Below are 23,525 nucleotides of genomic sequence, written 5' to 3'. Positions count from 1 at the left end.
AAGAGAGATCCGTATCAAGGATCAGGACCAAAAGCTACAAGCTAAATATCATGAATTGTCTATCAATAGTGGACTTGTCTACTATAGAACGAGATTATGTATACCGGCAAGCCAATCACTCAAGCAAAAGATACTTTGGTAAGCTCATGATTCCCCTTTCGCAGGACATCCTAGCTATGCCAAGACGCTCAATGCAGTCAGGAAGTGCTACTATTGGGAGAGGCTTAAAGGTGACGTTCTCAAATCTGTCACTGAGTGTTTGTCTTGTCAATGTATTAAAGCCGAACATGTCAAAATGCCAGGAAAGTTGCAACCACTTGACATTCCCCAAATGAAATGGAAATTCATCAGTATAGACTTTGTTGTTGGCCTACCCCAAGTTCACGGAGGATACAACTCCATTATGGTTATGGTTGATATGCTTACTAAGGCTGCACACCTTATTCCTCTTAAGAAAAACTATAAAGCCTCAAACATTGCAAGGTTGTTCATCAAGGAGATATTCAAGCTACATGGGTTGCTGAGAAGAATCATTAGTAATCGTGATTCTCTCTTCACATCACACTTTTGGAGAGCTATCTTTGAAGCCATGGGGACTCAACTCTCTTTTAGTACAGCTTACCATCGCCAAACCGATAGTCAAATGGAGCGAGTCAACCAAGTCATCGAGGATATGCTAAGGGCACACTACTGCCGTGAACCAAAAAGTTGGATTCAATACGTGCCTTTGGTTTAGTTTGCCTACAATGATTCTTACCAACAAAGCATTTAGATGACCCCTTTTCAAGCATTGTATGGGCACGACTATCGAAGTCCTTTAAATTTCTCAAATCCAACCCTGAGGGTTGAAGCTTCAAGGCAAATGCTCGAAGATATGGAGGACCAAATGAAGTCAATAAGATAGGACATTCAAGCCGTCAAGGATAGACAGAAGGCATACGCGGATTTGAAATGTCCCGATAGAACCTGCGATGAAGGAGACATGGTCTTCATTCCCGTACGCCCAAAGAAGAGTTCCCTATCCTTAGGAGATTGCAAGAAGCTAAGTCCAAGGTATTGTGGACCATACAAGATCCTCAAGTGCCTACGACCCAATGCTTATAGACTGCAACTCCCTAAGAACCTAAAGGTTCATAATGTATTCCATATCAGCCTACTGAAGAAGTATGTACCTAACCCTAGCCATGTACTTGATGACCAACAAGTTGTAATGCCTAGCCAAGGAGTCCTTGAGCTACGGCCTGACAGGATCTTAGATGTTAGGGAGAGTCAATTGAGATCTAGAACCTTAAGAAAATGCCTCGTCCAGTGGAAAGATTATCCCGAGGAGGATGCTGCTTGGATGGATGAAAGCACTCTCAACCAACAATATCCCCAATTCTTCTCGAGATGAGGACATCTCAATTACTCCAAGGAGGAGATAATGTAATATTCTCACTCAAAATATTACCAAACTTGACTTCCCGCACATTGCGTAAACCCTATGCAAGGTTATCTTCCGCATTGTAATTGTCGGTAGTTTAATCCGTAATTACCCACACGTGCAAAAACAGGACCTCCGCATTGGGAAATCGAGCCCGGGGGTTCAAATCTGCATAACCGCGAGAGGAAACACCCTCTTGGGAGGGAGATAAATGGAAAATGTTCAATTTAATGCAATTTTTTTTGCTAATTCCCCCAGCCGATGCATGGCTGGAGGGAAGGGAATGGGAGAAGGGGGAGATGTGGTGAGTTGGGTGTATGGGGGGAGAGCCATGCACTAGCCACGTGGTGGCTCCCCTCTCCCCCTCTTGGGCTATAAAACCCCCATAGCCTTGGAGTAGAGGGGGAAAAAGGCTACATGGAAGAAGAAGCTGCGTGAGAGGCTGCCATGCAAGAAGTAGCTGTCGCCGTGTAGCGGGAAGGGCCGCCGCCTGTCGTGGAGGGCTCCAAGATCGCCGCCAGCTGCCAATGCAGCACACTGCCGCCATCACGATCAACATAATTATCCCTTGTCATTGTTAATATTCTCCCCCCTGCCCCCCCAATCATTTCCTTTGATCCCACGAGGTTCCTAGGGAGTAGAAGCTTCCTAGAATCTTTTGGAAGCTTCTAAAGAACAAGGCTTAAGGCCTTGTGCACATGGGTTCCACCTTGGGTGTTAAAAAACCTTCCCTTAAAGCCTCCATTCCCGCATCTCCATTCATAAGAGCCCCATTTCCACAAACCTCCTCGTAAAGCCTCCATTTTCGTAGCTCCATTCGTAAAAGCCCCATTCTCACAAACAAAGCTCCAACCCCGCATGCCCTCCCATAAGCCCAAATCCCACAAGCCTAGTATTCTCAAGGATCCGCACTTTGGTGAAGGGATCTCCTGTGTATGAGGGAGAAGGGCCAGATCTTAAGGCTTCTTATCAAGGCTGAGGAAATTCACCGATCATGTAAGGGTAAAGGCAAACCGAAAGTCCGTAATCACACCTACAATGGCCCCTAAGAAGTTGCAAGGTGTGCATGCGGGAGGTTCTTCTCCTAACATTCACATGGACATCTCCGCGAGCCCACAAGCCCAGGTTTTTACTATTTTGATTCCATGCAAAAGTAATGCATTAAGAACGATAACTTCATGGACTAGGAAGCACCTATGCATGTCAGATGCACCTAGCCTACTTAAATGCAATTGGAAATAAATTGACTATTTGAACAACTACTAGAATTAATTCATGACATGCAATTGGGTCATTGGTATTTTCAATGTGATGAACGTAAATTGTTTATGCATCTTACGACCTTATCATTAAGTTTCCTTTTCATGCATTTCAAAGTGACGAGCCTAGAACACCTATTGCCTATCATTATAAGGTTGAAATTATTAAGTGCACCTTTGATTAGACATGGAAAGATTAAGTGTATGTCACATTTTTAGGCAATATCTTCATTGTAATGATTCATTAGGGAAAGTCATTAACACCTGTAGAAAATAACAGAGCACAAAAATGATTCCATGAACTTGCATGTGGCATGTGCTTGAAAATAGAATAGGTTAACTCTAGCTTTAATTAACATGAACTTCATTTAACTACGTTGTAGTTAGGAAAAGGTTGCATGTTGCGCATTCTTCGTGTGTAAAATTCATTCATCAAGAGTTGGATTTAGCGAAAGGTTGCATGGTTTATTAAAGTATAAAATTCTAAAGCTTAGAAAAAGAGTTGTAGGCATGATTCTTGAATGTAAGTCCTAGTAGGTTCTATGAAAGTTATTCTGCAAATTATCTTGCCTCTTTATTCTAACAAGAAAGGTTAGGGTTATTGAGAACCTAGTGGTACGAAGAAGCAATGAATCGCGTGTTTACATGTATTATGACATGTTGCAACTGGTTTTCTCCTTTAGATCAAGTTTATCATCTCTAGGAATGGCTCGTCCTTGTCACAAGACAAGTAGATCGAATTATCTAGATCGCCTAACCCGCAAGGGATTCGTTTAGGCATGGTTCAATCGATATGATAAATATCCCAAGTGCTAACTAGGGTTTAGCACGTTAAGGATTTGGCCTAGTTTTGCACTTGTTGCCAAGTCAAAACCCTTATACCCAAATGTCCTACCCACATTCATGGAATGTAGGGTCAATTGGAGGCTCATGCAAGCAACGATCTAGGGTTTCTACCCTAAGGATCATCGGACCTAATGCTAACACTTGGTTTGAGTTGGAATCCTTAGGATTGAACATTGTCAGCCTAGTGCAATTAGGATTGGGTGGGTAAGAAGACACCCTAAACCCTACTTCTTTTCTAAACATAATTCCTTGACCAAAAAACGTTGTTCAATGGGTGAAATGATCCTATGGAATAGATGCGACACTTGTGCAATAGGTTACAATAGGTTACAACGTCACATGACCTTGTGGTTTGATCACAAGAGAGTTTGCCATTCCTTGGAATGAGGTTGGAAGACTCTTGTGCAACTTTAACTTGCAAGAGGATGAGTAGTCATCCTGTTATATCACATTTCTTGGGGAAATTTTCCAAGTTAAGGGAAGTTAGGTATTTGCTTGGAAGTAAATGATCAATCAATAATTTAGAGCGGCATGGTCACCACGATTTAGTGTTAATTTGTGAAACCTAAGGTATTGGTTAAGTTAGGTTAACATGATATGGCCCTAACCTAAGGAAAAAAGGGTGAACAAACAAACCCTTGGGGGATCTTTCCAGGTTGCAATTGATCTTGGAATCGAATGTTGGATGCATTCGGAGAGAAGGATTCACTCCTTAGTAATTGGCCAAAAATAAACGACCCTTGGATTGATTGTGCTTGTAACAGTTTAGGAGCACTGTTTGCATTGTTTGCTCAAAGAACTAACGGATGGAAATATATTTAAATGCTTCATGTTGAAGGCCTGAAGGGAGAGGCAGTTTCAGTTACCCCTGACTCCCTTCCTGACCCTAATCAAGGGGGTTGTTAGTCGTGCCCGAAACGTGGACCGAACCCACCACGTGAGGTCTCTCCATTGAGTGTTACTTGGAGCAGGAGGACGCTTCGGTGTCAGGGGGGCTTAGGCCATAAATCCCTTGTCTTTCGGGCCCTGCACAAGAGGCCAACATGACTCGAGATTGGATCTCAAGGCCTACATACTAGTCTACGGGCGGAATCTTGGATTAGTAATCCCAGTGGATTGTTGGATAGCCTTCCGGCGGATTATGGATAGCCTTCAGGTGGATTATGAATTAGCCTTTGGGATGGACTTTATGGATGTATTCCAAAGATAAGTAAGACAACCTCTTAAAAAGGAACTTGTTTGACATTGTTTTTCTATGTCAAGTGCTAAGATTATGTGAAGGAACTAGTGTCGAACGGGCTAATTAAGAAAGCTGCTAGATGCATATCCAACTAAATGTGGTAGGTAATTAGACAACTAAATTAACCTTGAGGAAAATGTGGTGGATGTGGCCATAGGTCTACCCGTCCTACGGATGGGTGGTCCTGGTTGGCCAAGAACTTTTCTCAATCGAAGTGGACAGCAATGAGCTCTTCTCGAAGGAAATGAACAGCAAGGGCGCTGACCTAAAGTTTAGGTTACTAGAATCTCGATTCATGCTGTTTTAGGGAAACAGAATGGGACTATGCCTTATGGGCAGAGAGGTCGAGCCTTGCATCCCTCTCATTTCCCATTCTCCTTAAACCAAGTGCAGCATGAATCGGCTTCGTCCCTGGCGTTTCTACGTAAAGTAGTTTGCTTAAGGTTCGATGCTAGCTGCCGTTTAGGAAAGTGACCATTAGGGGAAACCCTGATTTAGGTTGGCCCTAAGTGGGAACGGCCGAAATACTTCTGCTACGTGGCAGAATCGGGAAGTCCTAGATCGCAAACCCCGTAACATTCCATGGGAGTGCGGGGCAGAGCTTCCTAGACTCTCTTTCCGCGATGGACTGCTAAGACGTGTCGTGAAAGGGAATAGATAGTCACGTTACAGGTAGGCAGGTATTTCTCAAAAAGACAGACCGTCTCCACTTCTTCCCGCCTCGTGGATTCAATAGAGAACGTCTTAATCTCCTTCTGTGAGATCCATTGTATCAAAGTCGACAACCTGTAAATGGCCCCGCGTATTTCTGGATTAAGACATCCCGTGATCGCGATTGGTAGTACAAACTGCCACAAATGAGAAAGCATTATGAACAATGGCTACACTCCAAATAGCAAAATGTGCACACCAATTACAATCCATTCATAGTACAAACCTGACATATCTTATGCCACTCATGGGATTTTAGCCCTAATAATTGATCGTCTTTAGAAAATGCAGACTTGAGAGAATGCATCATACCCGTCAAAATGCGGATAGACTTGACTACTTGCTTCACAATGCACTCTTCTTTAGTGGACAAAACCCAAGGAGCATGAGGTAGCTACACGTGACCATCAGCTCTCGACTGTGGCCAAAGTGTCTCCATCTTACCTACCTCCTTCAAATCCATTCGTGCCCCTATAGTGTCTCTCTTTCTTGTGATGTGGTCCCATAGCAAGCTGCCCACATTCTTGAAAATAAGCATGGGATCCAACAAGTAGTTGACCTATAAGTGGGTCCAATATGGAAACTCCTAGAAAACTGAGAACCACCGCATTCTGTTTGGATGTGACTCCTCGTGGACCATATTCAGCTCATACCAGCTTGCGGCATTAATACATGTTGGAGGTCGTCCAAGAAAACCTTCCCTGAGTTCATGACCCTCTGGCAAGAAAGCGGTGTGTCCTTGATATACCATCTTCTTCATGGTTCGTGACCTTAGAGAGTCTAACTATGGCCCGCACAATGGACATGCATGATAACTTGAGGTAACCAGACCTATTTCAACACCACAACCCAGTGAATACAAGCTTGAATGAGATAAAATATAGATATTACCAATGAGAACAGAAGCCAATTTACCTGAGCACTCTTCGAATCCTGGAAAGTCATGTATTGTCCATATGATAATGGCTTGAATATTGGTAGACTTCCGACCATTGCGCTTGCTCATATCTTGCACGGTGTCGAAGGGTTTTCAAAAGCAAAGTCGCATCCACATAGGTTCTTATGAAATTCCAAGATAGAAGATTCCTCAATTCTGAAGGTCTTCAAATGCAGGGGCTTACTTCCTTAGGTATTAGAAGAGATTAGGGTGATGACAATAAAACTCATGTCACTATTATACCTATCTCAATCTGCAAAATTCTCATAGAGCTGAAGACTTTTCACAACTGTTAGAATTGGCATTGCAGCTCAAGCAATAGTCAAAGTCACTAAAAAATACATCAGCTATATCTTGATGTAAAACTCCTAATAACAAAGGCGCTTCCGGTACAAAGACTTAACAAGCATACCGAAGACACAGTGGTGTTGATTACTGGTCATGTCAAGGTAGGGAGTTGTTGATTAAGCTCATAGACAGTCATTCGTCCCAATGCGGCAGCAAACAAAGCCAATTCACCAACAACCAATGTTGTATTTGTGATGATAAGTGCATAGGTGTTTTTGCAGAGTGGCACAACTACAACTCTTGAGGAAGTGCCGCAGAGGGCAGCACAAGGTCAATACAAATAAGGAATTCCAAGTTGTTCCTCAGGCCAGAGAAGCGGTCTTACTGAAAGACAAGGCCTGTGATGCTACAACCTTTCGTGCCTCAGGAAAATCCTAAACATGAGAATGTCTGCTTGTAGAGGTGAAACATAGGTAGGCTAATGTCCAGCAAAAGGAATTATCCTTGTAATAAGATACCTTTCAACTGCCTTTAGATCTCCCGAATGTGGCGAAATCACATGGATGAGAGCGATGCCTGCAAATGCACAAAAACAGAATGCAAAAATCCTAGAGAGAACAAGATAGCAGAGGTGCTCTTGTATCGAAGGAGAGAGGGAATTGCATCTCCACCTCCCAAAGGAAGAGTTGGGAATTTTTGAACCTTCAAAATTCTCTCACGTTCATGCTGCCTCCCCATTCAGCGAATTTGTCAATCTCTGCATGTCCTCTTCCTTTAAAGTGCTCAAGGATACGTTTTCGGATTATATAGCCGAGGACATGAATCCTTGTTTTTCTTCCCCCAAAAACATTATTGTCAGCTCCACTTGACTCAATGTTATGATAGCTGAACTAGAGAGGATAACCTCTACGCTTATCGTTATCAGTCAGGGTCTGCTTTCATCACTAGGATTGTCTTCCGTTTGAGGCCCTGAATCCATCTCGGTTTCAGAGGACCAGGGATTTTCATAAACTTCATCCCTATCTCCCGCCTCATCTGATTGTCCCTCTTTGTATTCATCTGTATCATCATCCACTTCTATGTATCCAGTTCCCCCCAAAAGTCCCCCTTTTTTCGTTCCCTTCGTTGCTTTTTCTTTTGGCTCCTCTATTCCTGTGAACACAACGTCTCAAAATAGTGTTTCCCCCCCATTCATGCTAGGATCCATCATACACAGCAACATCATTGTAGCCAAGGCGATGTAGTGCCAATGATAAAACACAAGCAATTACCCCAGTACCAAAAGATGTAACAATTGGAGAACTCAGATCCACCCCTGCTTCCTTGAACTTGTTTTCTAACTCCTCCCGTCTTAGTAGTGTTGCACCATCCTTGAGAACTTCATTAAAGGGCACACACTTGCTTCCCGGAATATGACCTCCCCTGATACATTTCCGTGGCTTTGGCACGACACCCTCCAATCTAGCCTTGCTGCGTGCATGTATAAACTCTCGGTTTTTCTCCTCTATGTTGCATTTCATTTGTTCTAATGACCACACAAGATGTGATCAAAATTTTTCTTTGAAAGTTTGGGCATCAACCTATCATGGTTGTGAGGATATGTTGGTAGCTCACTCATGTAACTTTTGTAAGCCCAATAGTTGCATCCTCATTATATGTATTCTCATCCCATTGTCCACAAAGAAACTTTTGGATCCAAAGAAGTGGCCACATCTTCACCTTCTATCATAGATAAAGACATGGATTTTCTCATAGTGAAGAAGATGCTTGAGCCAATATCCATGATTTTAGGTGGAGATTTGCATTGCCTTTGATAGGATGTGGCCTGCTGTCCTTGGTAGACACACTTTACTGATTCAAATGCACCCTTTATTCCTTCTAGCACCTCCATAGGAGTGCTACTTTCCACATCAAAACCAACAGCGCGCCATTGTGGTAGCCCTCCATCTAGAACTATAATGTTGTCATGGCCAAAAGCTCAAAACATCCACCAGACTCGTGCTGCACTCAATATTCATGTCCCATCATATACAACCAAGGTATCACTATTGCAGATGCCTAGAGAAGATACAATAGCAGAAAAAGCTGACTCTGATGGCAACATGTGGGAAAATTGGAGGTGGGATCTACCACTCCATCAACATCAAAGAAGAGAGCACCTGGAATATGAGAAACCTTGTATTCTTGAAAATATCCCTTTGCTCATTTGGTATGTACCAAGATGCATCCAACACCTTTCACAAAAGTGAAGCCTAAAATTCTTTCCTTCATGACGTAGGAGACCTCTTGTGAACCCTTCATTAAAACTCTGATGAAGCTTTCGTGAGGTAAAGTTTACTTGCCTGCCAGCATAATGGACAACTCTCACAACAGCATATGATTTACAGAGAGTTTCTAACAACAAATCATGACTGGTAGTTTGTGGCAATGGGAGCATCAGGTTTGCTCCCCCCCAGCCGAAAGGAAAGGCAGCAGAAGACCCTTCTCTCTACTATACTGCCCACACACAACAAAATGAAAACACAACAACTAAGTATGTACAAAGTAACAAATGTCACACACAAAACTTTTTGGTGGATTCCACACCTCGGATACGTAGCAGTACGACAATGGTGACCCCCTCCTCCCACAAAATATTAAGCTCATTCACTAATGGATGAAGATACACGTCCATATTTTTGACTTTGTAATGGCCGAGGACGAGTAAGCTAAGGATGAGATGTCCTTTCTTCATATAAAGCCATGGAGGGATATTGTAGTTGACAAGGACTATAGGCCACACACTGTAAGAAGTTGAGCGTAAACCGAATGGGTTCATGCCATCCATTGCAAGACCGAGCCGAAGATTCCTTGGCTCTTGGGCAAAGCCTAGGAAGGTAGAGTCAATGTAGCTCCGTGCACGTGAATCCGCTGATATTCGTTGAACTCCATCCATGGATCTATTATGCACATGCCACATTGTCAAGCTCGCCATGCCAGATGTATGAAACATGTGTTTTATGCAGGGGATAAGCAAAAAGTGTTTGAGAACTTTTTGAGGGATGGTTTGCCCTTGCAAGTCCTGTCGATACCTGTGAGCACCATACTTTGGACATGTCTCCATAGTCTCATATTCTCCTCAAAACAGTATGCAATCGTTGATACATGCATGGATGTTGTTGTAGTCCATGCCAAGCTTTCATAAAACATGTCGTGCATCATCACGAGACTCAAGCATGGTATTTGCACGTGGTAATATATGATATTTAAATAACCTTTAAAAAATCATAAAACACCTTGAAAAAGCACAAATGTTTTAAATAATAGTGCCGAAAAAAATCAATGAAGCGTATGTACAAGGTAATTGAACAACTCAGTCACACTCGCATTGCTCCACCCGTATTTTCCTTACACACTTAAGAGTACAAGCAGTGTCTTCAGGCGAGATACTCGGCACCCATCATATAATGGTATGGATGCTTCCTCTCTAAGCAGATTAGAAGTCTCGACATCCATGGGAATCAATGCATTAATCAATGCCTCCATCTTAGGCTCCAAGATTGTAGGTAGGTCTGGAAGGCTGCATGTCTCCTCTGGCATTGACGGTATAGATTGGCCTTGCAAGTGGTGGATTGGCTCATACACTCCATCCATCGCACGTCCACGAACTCTTCTAATTGGCCACAAAGGGTGCACTCCTCCTTGGGATGAGACGCCACCTCCCTAGATAGAAAATTTGCGAGCCAAACCCAATCTTATTGTATATGGTATTAAATTAGCTTGTGAGTACAATGCATGATTGATATTAACTTTTCTTACCATTTGCTAAAAATTGGCAATCGCTTGATCAATGATCTCAGATTAAAACTTGCCAAATTGTCGTACGTGTTCTATGGACAATCAATGTTTTCGTCTAATTGCCAGCTTACATTGAGAGCAAGGACATGGGACACGCTAATTAAGATACGCCTTGGGATCTTGAACAACAGGACCTTCATCGTTTTCCATTTTGTTTACATTATGATAAACAATTTGTTTTTGTTATCATTATTTTCTTCTTTCTTAAATTGTTCTCCTCTCCCTCTATTTGTCTCTTTTTGTTTTCTTTCTTAAATTGTTATCCTCTCCTTCCATCTCTCTTTCTTTTTCTACGGTATGATTACAACCATGACCATGACCATGACCACGACCACGACCACAACCATGACCACGACTACGACTACGACCACGACCATGACCACGACCACGACTATGACCACGACCCACAACCACGACTATGACTACGACTACGACGACCATGACCACGACTATGGCCATGACCATGACCACGACCATGACCACCACGACCATGACTACAACTATGAATACGACTACGACTATGACCATGACTATGACTACAACCACGACCATGACCACAACCATGACCATGACTATGACTACAATGACCACGACCATGACCACGACCACGACTATGACTACGATGACCACGACCATGACCACGACCATGACTACAACTATGACTACGACCACTTCTATGACTACGACTACGACGACCACGACCACGACTAAGACCATGACCACGACCATGACCATGTTAGATAGACCATGACAACGACTACAACCATGACCATGACCATGATGACCACGACTACAACTAGGACGATGACCACGGCTACAACTACGACTACTTATATAGAGATGAAGAGAGAGAGACAAGACGAGAGAGGAGAAAGAGAGAGAGATCCGACTAGAGCATTTAACACCCATAGTCAACACACCATGGAAAACACAAGAATAAATTGACATTGAATTATGGCAAGAAAATCCACCACAAAACAATAGTTATAATACTCGAGGTAGGATTTCAAAGTCTTACTGATTTCAATCAGTCATGGATGCACTACTATGGATAGGTTGTACTCACTAAGAATAGAATTGGCGATTCACCTCATCTTCTCTCCATCATCAATAGAATTCTCCTTTACCATTTACAACTTACCCACCTTCTCTCCACACTATTGGACACTACAATCTCTATGAGGGCATGAGATTGGGATCTCCACAGATACCAAAGCATGATCTCTAGCTTGACGGTTGCATATATACTACTACTACTCGTGGAATAAAACTTAAAATAGTTATTATGCTCAAATATATGCTTGTTAGAGCAGAAATTTGTTCCTAAAACTATTCTAAGGAAGAAAGGGGGTTAATGATAAAAGAGTGTCCTTCGCACATGATTTTATATTATATTTTTAAATTAAAATTGATAGTTGAGGATGAGTTTCCTAAGAGATCTTGTGGTGATGCTATTTTAGTTTTGCGAAGCATATGAATGATACTGTTTTAGTTTTTTGTATTTGTCTTTTTAAGAAGAGATTGATTTTTATGGAATATCCAAAGTTATTTTTGGATTTAGTTATGAAAAATGAATATTTTTCTAATTAATAGGCTAATTTTCTTCGTTGTATACTTGCGTGGTGGAGGCTAGGACAAGCCCCATGCATGAGAGGTATCTTTGCAAGAAGAACATTATGCTAGGAGGCACAAGTATGCTAGGGTTGTCTAGCCATATATCCCTTAGGTTTGTTGAGGATCGGCCTAACCCCTATGAGCCTAGGATGAGCTTATTATAAGGTCTTATTTACTTTTCTCTCTTTCTCTCCCTCTCTCATTTCCTCTTGCTCCCTCACCTTCACCCTCTCTTTCTCTTTTTCCCTATTAGGTTTTATGATTTTTCTCTCTTTTTCTCTCTCCTCTCCCTCTCTCATTTTTTTTCTCTCTCCTCTCCCTCTCTCATTTCCTTTTCTCTTTTTCTCTCCCTCTCTCATTTCCTCTCCATCCCTCACCCTGACCCTCTCTTTCTCTCTTTTCCTATTAGGTTTAATGATTTTTCTCTCATTTTCTCTCTCCTCTCTCTCTCTCATGTTTTTCTCTCTCCTCTCCCTCACTCACCCTCACCCTCACCCTCACCCTTACCCTCTCTGTCTCTCTTTCCCTATTATATTTAACATCATTTCTCTCTTTTTCTCTCTCCTCTCATTCTCTCTTTTTTTCTCTCTCCTCTCCCTCTCTCATTTCCTTTTGCTCTCTTCCTCTTCTTCTCTCATTTCTTCTCCCTCCCTCTCCCTCTCTCATTTTCCTATTATGTTTAATGTCTCTCTACTGTGTTTAATGTCTCCCTCCCCCTCTCTTTCTCTCTCCCTCCCTCTCCCTCTCCCTCCCTCTTCCTTTCCCATTTCCTCCCCTTCTCCCTCTCCCATTTCCTCCCTCTCCCTATCCCTCTCTCTCATTTTCCTATTATGTTTGATGTCTCCCTCCATCTTCTTTTCCCATTTTCTCCCCCTCTCCCTCTCCCTCTCTTTCTCTCTCTCTCCCTCCCTCTCCCTCTCTCTCATTTACTCCCTCTCCGTCTCACATTTCCTCCCTCTCCCTCTCCCTCTCTCTCATTTTCATATTATGTTCAATGTCTCCCTCCCTCTCTCATTTCCCTATTATGTTTAATTTCTCCCTCTCCCTCTTCCTCTCTCATTTCCTCTCCCTCCCCTCTCTTTCTCTCTCTCTCCCTCTCCCTCTCCCCTCCCATTTCCTCTCCCTCTCCCTCTCTCTCTCTTTCTCTCTCTCCCTCCCTCTCTCTCTCTCTCATTTCCTCTCTCTTCCTCTCCCATTTCCTCCCTTCCCTTCTCTTTCTCTCTCTCTCCCTCCCTCTCTCTCTCCCATTTCCTCCCTCTACCTCTCCCTCTCTCATTTCCTCTCTCTCCCTCTCCCTCTCTTTCTCTCTCATTTCCTCTCCCTCTCTCAATATACACAAATTATATTTAAAAAAGTAAAAGAGAGAGATAATGCACTCTCCCTCCCTCTCCCTCTCTCATTTCATCCCCCTCCCTCTCCCATTTCCTCCCTCTTCCTCTCCCTCTCTTTCTCTTTCTCTCCCTCCCTCTCCCTCTCTCATTTCCTCCCCCTCCCTCTCCCTCCCTCTCTGTTTCTCTCTCATTTCCTCTCCCTCTCTCAACATACACAAATTAAACCCTAAACAAGTAAAGAGAGAGAGAATGCACTCACCGTAAAGATTCGAAGAAGGGTTTGGCGGCTCCTCTTCATGACGGAGGCTCCTCTTCGCCCTCCATACACCTCCTCCTCGTCTTCGCGAACGGCGGCGGCGGCGAGAGCGGTGAGAAGCTGATGCCAGGAAGCATATTTCACGGTGGATTCCGTGAGGTTTTACGGTGGATTCCGTAAACTTTGATGACCGGGTCTCATACACAAAGTGGATTCTTTGTGCGAGAAGTTGATGGGGACGCATGTCCTTTTTCGGCGTTTCATTAATTTAGTGTGTACATGGGTGATTCCATAGCGGGTGATTCCGCAAAATGCATATTAAATTAATAAACATTTATGAGTTTAGAGTGCGCACTCGTAATAAATTAAGGTTAGGATTTATTTCTAACCAGTTGATTTATTTATGTAGCTGAAGACTGCTAGGTATTCACTTTTGTCGGTTTAATTGTATTATTTTACTAACAATTGTGAATGCTTTAGTTGATGTGTAGAGATAGCAGCAATGGCGGAGGAAAGCATTGGAGTTTAGCGAGTATTCGACCTATGGATTATATTTTGATAGGTACCACGCCTATATTTTGTTATGTCTATTGAGGCATCGATTATTTATCATTATTTTGTATGTGCCTATGCGCACGGATATGTTATTTCTATTTGGACATTGTATTGGGCATGCCAGATTCTTTGGGCACCGTCCATTAGCTTTATTCCTATTTTTGTAAAAGCAAACTCAAAAGCTAAAAGCTCAATATATTTTTGGAAATTGGGCTATTATTGAGCATGAAGATGGAATATACATAAAATACATGCTTTCTGAAGCGCTCACACAAGGCATGGGGGGAGATTGAACCCAATTGGTCTCTTGCTCTTGTCGTTCATGCTTTTTACCTTGTAACTTGTGCAAAAAGTAGATTTCATTGTTCTTGGGGACCTTCCAGGATTCACTACGTGAGCATACAACAATCGATCTGCGCACCAGTAGTATCAGAGCGGAGCTGAGATCAAGAGCTTCCAATCGCTACCCATCTCGTGCGAAGGCGGAGCTCCTGGAACGATCGGGCTCTACGGTCAATCTCGTCGCGAACCGTCGATACAGGCAGACTTCAGGCGATCAAGAACCCCTGTTTCTATCATCAGATTGCGAAGGACCAGGCTGTACAGGCGGAGGACCACTCCTTCATCTCCATCAATAAGTCGTGGTTAATCAGAGAGATAAGTCTCAACTCCATATCTTTCAAGACTTAAGCAAGCTTCAAAGCTTAGAGTATAGAAGCTTAAAGCTTCAAATTTTTGAATCGAGGTCTCAAAGGGGCCTCCGATTTTTTCGCACGGCGAAAAAAACGCCCCCCCCCACGAAATCTGCGTCGTTTTCTGCCATAAACCCCCCTCCTCCAAAGCTTAAGCAATTAAGCTTAATCAACTAAGCTTACTCCTGCATGTCAACAACTCCAGGTCCCACACCAAAGAAATCAAGTCCTGCAAATAATCTGTGATCAAGTTCTGCAAGTTCATTAAGTCGGCTAAGTTCTGCAACTCTGCAAGTCAGACTAGTCAACTGGAGTCAGAACTGACTTGTGCTCAAAACTCCTAGAAGAACTATTCCTGCACAGAAACTCCGAACTGCAAAGTTGTTCGTTGGAAGATATTCTACCCATACGCAGGTTTGCTCAAGCATTTTCGGCATATGAAGAAGGAAAAATCCCAGATTTTCTAAAGATTGAGAAAGAAATACCCAAAAACACATAAGCCTTGTATTCCCGAACTTGAGCTACGCTCATCCCGCTAACCTGATTTTGAGTGAGAGAGGTCTTTTGAGTTTTACAGGATGACGGAACCACATATGGATGATCTTATGGATGAAGGCGACCTACCTAAACCTACAATGGAGAAAAAGCTAGACTTAATCATGATGCAATTGGAAGAAGAACGAAGGGCTAGGCAAGCATTGCAAGCGCAACTGGAAAAATTACAAAGAGCGTCTACCGATAAAGAAGAACCTCAAGCTGAAGTTCTGATTCGACATACCATCGATGCCACTCTTGAAGCTCAAACCATTCGCAAGGAATCAAAGATAAGTAAACGAAGTTTCAAATTTCGTACTTTCAATGGCATACGAGAAGGAAATACTGTTCTAGCATTCATTAGTCAATTTGATGGCTATTTCCATGAGGAAACCTATGCAGAAAAAGATAAAATCAAGTGTGTTACTAATCATTTGGTAGATAGAGCATCACTTTGGTGGACTGTAGTACGCAAGAGCATAGAATGTCCTACTACTTGGGAAGATTTCAAGAAGAAGTTCATGCAGAATTTCCTTCCACCGCAATTTCATGAGAAAGCTATCAAGCAATGGGATCTACTCCAACAATGGGATCGTGAGCCTATTCCTCAATATACAAAGTGTTTTTGGAATGCACTTCTCCAGCTACGCATGCTTGAAGATGTACCAGAGGTGACACATAAGCAGAAGTATATGTCTGGACTTCTTGGACATTACTACCCTGAAGTTAACATGTTCAAGCATGCTACTCTTGAAAATGCCATTTCACTAGCTCACGACACTGAAGATAAGCTACGCGATAGAGACAGATGACCACAACAATTCCAAACCAATGGTAATTATGGATCTAAACAATTCAATTTCAATTTTAGAAGATTTAATCCAGGTTGTTTCTTTTCATCATCTTTCCGCAAAAATTGGGCAAAACCACCTGCATTACCATCCAATGTCAATCAAAACCCTAAGCCTATTCCACAGCCAAATCCAAATGTACCTAGACTTCCCGCCATTGCAAACAATGTAACCAAAGCCAAGCCAATAGTATGCTATAAATGCCACCAGCCTGGACATTTAGCAACAAATTGTCATTTAAAGAAGCCACTAGCTCATATCAACTACCTTGGAGCCATGGACGAAGACGAACATGAAGATATGCCTGATTTCACTAAAGATGAGGACGACACTACTACTACTTCCGATATTTTACCAGGTATGCCTACTCCACATTCTTTATTGAGTATGAAATGTTTGGTGCATGGAAAGGAAAAGACTATTTTGCATGATGACGGTAGTACTCATGATTTTATTTCAGCAAAATTGGTAAAGGAATTGAAATTACAAACTGTACCTACGCATTATCGCATAAAAGCTGCATTTTTAGGCACTAGGTATAATGGTACACAAGAAGTGCAAGACTTAGAGATTCAAATTGGTTCACACACTGAAAGAAGAAATTTCTTAGTTGTTCCATTACAGTCGAGTGAAATTATTTTAGGAATGCCTTGGCAACACCAGCATAACCCAGATATAGATTATTCCACACACACAATGAATATTAATTTTAAAGAAAAATCTATTATATTATATGGTCTGCATGCATCTAATGTTTTTCCACTGCTTTCACATACTCAAGCTAAACGTGCATTACGCAAGAGTAGTAAATCCTATCTCATTTGGGTGAATGAACAGCAAGTAAAGGAAAATCATATGCACCCTAGGCATAAGGAATTTCTTGCATATTTTAAGGACTGTTTTGCAGAAGACCTACCACCTGGTTTACCTCCTTCATGTCCAGAAGACCATAAGATAGATTTGATCCCTGGCACACAACCACCTTGCAAAGCACCATATAGGCATAACCAGATAGAGCAAAAAGAAATCCAGAGTCAAGTTGAGGAATTACTAAATAGAGGTTTGATTCGACCTAGCAGTTCTCCATTCGGTGCACTTGTATTGTTAGTCAAGAAAAAGAATAATAGCTATTGTATGTGCATTGACTATCGAGCTTTAAATAAGATCACTGTAAGGAATAGGTTTCCTAGAGTTGATGACCTTATGGACAAACTTCAAGGATCTACTATATTTAGTAAAATTGACCTTAAGTCTGGTTATCATCAGGTGAGGCTAGATAAGTCTGACATATTCAAGACTGCATTCAGAACGCAGTTTGGTCATTACGAATTTTTAGTCATGCCATTTGGATTGACTGATGCACCTGCTACCTTTAGTAGAATGATGAACTGTATCTTTTTGAAATATCAGTATTGTGTAATTGTTTTCTTTGATGATATTTTGGTGTTTAGTCAAAATGAGAAAGAACATTATGAGCATTTGTCATTGGTTTTTCAGTTATTGAAAGAAAATCAACTGTATGCAAATCCTGAAAAGAGTGAATTCTTTAAAACGAAAATTGAGTATTTAGGTCATATTATATCATCTGATGGAATTAAAGTTGATCCTAAGAAAATTGATGCAATATTGAATTGGCCTATACCTAAAAACGTGCATGAGTTACGCTCATTCCTTGGTCTTGCTAGTTTCTATAGGAAGTTTGTACGTAATTTTTCGTTACTTGCTTTACCATTAACCAAACTTCTGAAGAAAGGAATTGTTTATCAATGGACCGAAAATCAACAGAAATCCTTTGACTTACTGAAACATGCATTAACTAATGCCCCTGTTCTACAGTTACCTGACTTTAATAGACCATTCTTTCTAGTAGTGACCGATGCTAGTGGATCAGGAATAGGAGCCGTACTTATGAAAGACAATCATCCTATAGCATATTCTAGTTGTAAGCTAAAACCCTCTAAGCCGAAATATTCCACATATGACAAATAACTATTAGCAGTTGTACAAGCATTAAGACAGTGGAAACACTACTTAATGGGTTCAGAATTTATGATAAAGACCGATCAGCAAAGTATTAGACATTTACTTAGCCAATCCCAAATTTCTGACCGTCATATCAAATGGGCTTCCTTTATTCAAAGTTTTCATCCTATCGTTCAATACCAACCTGGAAAAGAAAATGTAGTGGCTGATGCATTGAGTAGAAGACCTGCTATTCATAATATTTTTGTCATATCTTTTGATTCTTTGATTGCTATGAAAGATGCATATCACTAGGATATTACTTTTCATTCTGATTGGAATAAATTAGTTCAAAATAATTTCATTCCTGTTGATTCATTGTCATATAATGATGGATTTATATTTTATTAAAAGAGACTATGTGTTACAATTCCATTCCGATCTTTTGTTTTGAATGAAATTCATTGTCCCCCATATCAAGGTCATAGAGGTATCATATCTACATTACATATGTTAACTGAAGATTTTTATTGGCCGCATATGGATGCTGATGTATCTAACTTTGTTTCTAAATGTTTGATTTGTCAAAAAGTTAAGAGACATCATGGTAAACAGTATGGATTACTTATGCCTTTGTCTATTCCATTTAAACCTTGGGAACAAATTTCTATGGATTTCATTACTAGTTTACCTAATACTAAATCTAACCATGATATGATTTGGACAATTGTAGATAGATTTAGTAAACAAGCATATTTCATTCCATGTAAGAAAAATTTAACAACATCACAAGTAGCACAATTGTTTTTGAAAATTGTTTTTACTAACCATGGATTGCCAAAAGTTATTATTTCAGATCGTGATCCTAGATTTTGTAACAACTTTTGGAATACTCTATTTGCTAACCTAGGCACAAAGATTGATTTCTCATCTGCATTTCATCCAGAAACTAATGGACAAACAAAAGCCACAAACAACACAATTCTAGATCTTTTACGTGCATATACTATCTCTAAACCTCAGACATGGGACACTCATTCGCATTTATTACAGTTTGCATATAACAATACACCGCACACATCTACAAAGAAAGCACCGTTTGAAGTGATTTATGGATATAGATTATCTACACCTATTGCATCTTTGTCAAATAGAATTCAGAGTGTTGATGATATTGCTAGTATGCATAACAATATATTTGATGAAGTTAAAGATATGATTATTAAAGCCCAGTAATCATATACCAAACAAGCCAACAAGAAAAGACAAGCCATGAATTTCAAAGTTGATGATTATGTTTAGTTGAGAATAGAAAAACGTAGACTGCAAAGTGTAGATAGACATCCAGTTGTCAAATTAGCTCCCAGATTCTATGGACCATTTAGAATCATTCATAAAATTAATGACAATGCATTCAAGTTAGAATTACCATCTCATTGAAAAATTCACAACACATTTCACATTAGTTTATTGAGACCATTTAGAGGCCAATTATCGGTACACCTTGTTTATGAAAACCCACCTTTATTAGAGGAAGAGACTGAAATACTTGAACCAGAAGCTATCATAGACACTGACTATATGACCACTAGAACTGGCCGAAGGTATTCTAGATATCTAGTTAAATTTAAGAACCATCCTGTAGAGGAAGCACAATGGATGCACGCTAGAGACTTAAATGCTTTTCCCACTCTGTTAGCTCCACATTGAGCTAATAGCAATTGAGGTCAATTGCTATCCCACCCCGGGGGTATGATGCCAGGAAGCATATTTCACGGTGGATTCCGTGCCACGGTGGATTCCGTGAGGTTTTACGGTGGATTCCGCAAACTTTGATGACCGAGGCTCATACAAAAAGTGGATTCTTTGTGCGAGAAGTTGATGGGGACGCATGTCCTTTTCGGGCGTTTCATTAATTTAGTGTGTACATGGGTGATTCCATAGCGGGTGATTCCGCAAAATGCATATTAAATTAATAAATATTTATGAGTTTAGAGTGCGCACTCGTATTAAATTAAGGTTAGGATTTATTTCTAACCAGTTGATTTATTTATGTAGCTAAAGACTGCTAGGTATTCACTTTTGTCAGATTAATTGTATTATTTTACTAACGATTGTGAATGCTTCAGCTGATGTGTAGAGATAGCAGCAGTGGCGGAGGAAAACATTGGAGTTTAGCAAGTATTCGACCTATGGATTATATTTTGATAGGCACCACGCCTATATTTTGTTATGTCTATTGAGGCATCGATTATTTTTTTTCTCTTTTTCTTTTACTTGTTTTTATTTAAAATCATGTGTATTGAGAGAGAAAGAGAGGAAATGAGAGAGGGAGAGGAAGAGAGAAAAGGAAAGAAGGAACGAGAGAGAGAGAGAGAGAAAACATTAAACATAATAGGGAAAGAGAGAAAGAGAGGGAGAGGGAGGAGGGGAGGGAGTGAGAGAGAGGGAGAGGTTGTTGTTATTGTTGTTTTTGTTTTATTTCTTCTTTTCTTTTTTTCTTGTTTGTTGTTGTTGTGGTAGTAGTGGTAGTGGTAGTTGTTGTTGTTTAATTTTTTATTTTCTTGTTTGTTGTTGTTGTAGTAGTTGTAGTAGTAGTAGTGGTGATGGTAGTGATAGTAGTAGTAGTTGTTGTTTAATTTCTTCTTTTCTTGTTTGTTGTTTTTGTGGTAGTCATAGTCATAGTCATAGTCATGATTGTAGTAGTAGTAATGGTAGTAGTAATAGTAGTTTTCTTGTTTGTTGTTGTTGTAGCAGTAGTAGTTTTTTTTATTTTCTTGTTTATTGTTGTTTTGTTTTCTTGCTTGTTATAGTAGTAGTAGTTGTTGTTGTTGTTTCTCCTTTCTTGTTTATTGTAGTGGTAGTGGTAGTAGTAGTGGTAGTGGTTTGTTCTTGTGGTAGTCGTAGTCGTAGTCGTCATAGTCGTGGTTGTAGTAGTAGTAGTAGTTGTTTTTTTTTTTCTTATTTATTGTTTATTTTTCTTATTTGTTATTGTTGTTGTAGTAGTGGTACTAGTCGTAGTCGTGGTTGTAGTAGTAGTAGTAGTAGTTTTCTTGTTTATTGTTGTTGTAGTTTTTTTTTCTTTTCTAGTTTATTGTTGTTTAGTTTTTTTGTTTGTTGTTGTTGTGGTAGTAGTGGTAGTAGTAGTAGTTTTTTCTTCTTTTCTTGTTTGTAGTTGTTATTGTTTTTTTTATCTTCTTTTCTTGTTTATTGTAGTGGTAGTGGTAGAGACAGAGAGAGATGTTTTGTTAAAGGAAATTGGTAGTAGAGAGAGAGAGATGTTTTGTTAAAGGAAATGAGAGAGGGAGAGGAAGAGAAGAAAAAATAAGAAACGAGAGAGAGGAAATAAACATATAACATAATAAAGAAAGAGAAAAAGAGAGAGAGAGATGGAAGGAGAGAAGAGAATGAATAGATAAAAAACAAATAGAGAGTGCTGGCAAGGTTCGGTGAGGTTCAGTGCAATACCACGAGACGAGAAACACTCTGACATACGTTAATTTGTGGGTTGGTGGAGACTTTACAACATTAATTTTTCTGAGTTACAAGAGAAGAAATCCATTCTCAAACAATTTAAGAAAGAAAAAAGATTGATAACAAAAACAAATTGTTTGTTGTAATATTGACCAAATGGAAAATGACTAAGGTCGTGATGTTCAAGATGGCGAGGGGTATCTTAATTAGCATGTCCCATGTCCTTGCTCTCAATGTAAGCTCATTCCCTCCATGTGATTCTACGAAGAAAGGACATCTCACCATTAGCTTGCTCATTCCCGGTCACTACAAAGTCAAAAATATGGGTGTGTATCTTTGTTCATTAGTTGATGACCTTAAGATTTTGTGGGAGGAGGGGGTCACCGTGCAAGATATGAGCAAGTGCGATGGTCAGTGGTCGACCAATATTCGATCCATTCTCGTGTGGACTATGCATGACTTTTCGGGACTCAAAGAGTGCTCACATAAGTAGGCTTCCGCTCTCGTTGCTAATATCTATCATAGCTCGTTCAAGTTTGTATTCATTGGATAGAGGTGTTGGGATAGGTTTGGTCATCTCAGGTTATCATGCAGCTCCATTGTCTGGGCAACAGTTAGACTCCCTAAGGTCACAAACCATAAAGAAGATGGTATATCAAGGATACGCCACTTTCATGCCAAAGGGTTATGAACTCAAGGAAGGTTTGCTGTCTCCAGCACGTATGAATGCCCAAAGCTGGTATAAGCTGAAAATGATTCACACGGAGTCATATCCAAATGGAATGCAAGAGTTCTCAGTTTTCTATGAGTTGCCGTATTGGACCCACTTACCAGTTTTCTACGAGTTGGAGACAACACAGCGTGAGGTTGTGAGGGCACAACTAGAGGCCGGAGTGGTCCATCATCTTGGGAGTGGTGGTCACATCACATATCTGGAGGACTTTGTATGTTTTTCTTTTGTTTTGCTTGCTTATGTTTTTACAATATCATTTGTACTGGTAATCGTGTTTCTAACAGTTGTATTTTGTTTCATTTGTAGCACTCCATTACAAACTGCGATCCCAGCGGCCTTGAGACTCGATATGCAAAGAGGCACAGTCTCACTGCATTGATCGACTGATTATGCGGCAGTCCTATAAGTCACTCATCTTTATTGTCCGTAGTTACCAAGTTTAATTAAAATGTATTATTGTATGGTTGACTGATGTGTAGTTTTTTCTTTTTTTGCAAAGTCCGTTCGATGCTCCTTTGGAGCGGGACGAGGTTGTTGATGGCGAGGATCTATAACGCGCCCTTGGATCCCTGGAGCTCACATACTCTTCTTTTTTGGTCACGTATTTTGTGTAGACATTTTCTATGTAGTAGTAGTATCTTCCCATGATTGTAGTGGTCACTTTCATTATGCGATCATATATTTATTCCATGTATCAGTGTTATGATTTAAGTACACTTTGCATTTATTTACACGAGCATTGTACACATTACTGAAAATATTTTGTATGGCCCAAATAAAGCACATAGTGCTATATGCCACAATTTTTTTTCTCCCTTTTATTGTCATTATTAGCGTCGCAAAACGCGTCACAAAGCATTATTATCAGTGTCGCTATTTTATTTGTGACGCTAATATCAACGCAAATAGCGACGTTGATAACGACGCTAATACTGATTGTTCTGTGGTGTCACCAATAACGACGATTTTTGTGACGACGGGG

The 23,525-nt window shown here is 40.7% G+C and overlaps 1 pseudogene; it reads right to left on the bottom strand.

Moving 5' to 3' along the window:
- Window positions 1-7,900: 7,900 nt before the first annotated feature.
- On the bottom strand, window positions 7,901-15,397 carry LOC148009192 (thiosulfate/3-mercaptopyruvate sulfurtransferase 1, mitochondrial-like; annotated as a pseudogene).
- Between the last annotated feature and the right edge of the window lie 8,128 nt (window positions 15,398-23,525).

Source organism: Lygodium microphyllum, unplaced genomic scaffold, assembly GCF_053477565.2.
Source record: "Lygodium microphyllum isolate KBCC unplaced genomic scaffold, Lygodium_microphyllum_v1.1.10 scaffold_33, whole genome shotgun sequence".
Classification (NCBI taxonomy): domain Eukaryota; kingdom Viridiplantae; phylum Streptophyta; class Polypodiopsida; order Schizaeales; family Lygodiaceae; genus Lygodium; species Lygodium microphyllum.
The sequence above is the reverse complement of the archived record's forward strand: the minus strand, read 5'-3'. Positions and strand labels throughout refer to the sequence as shown.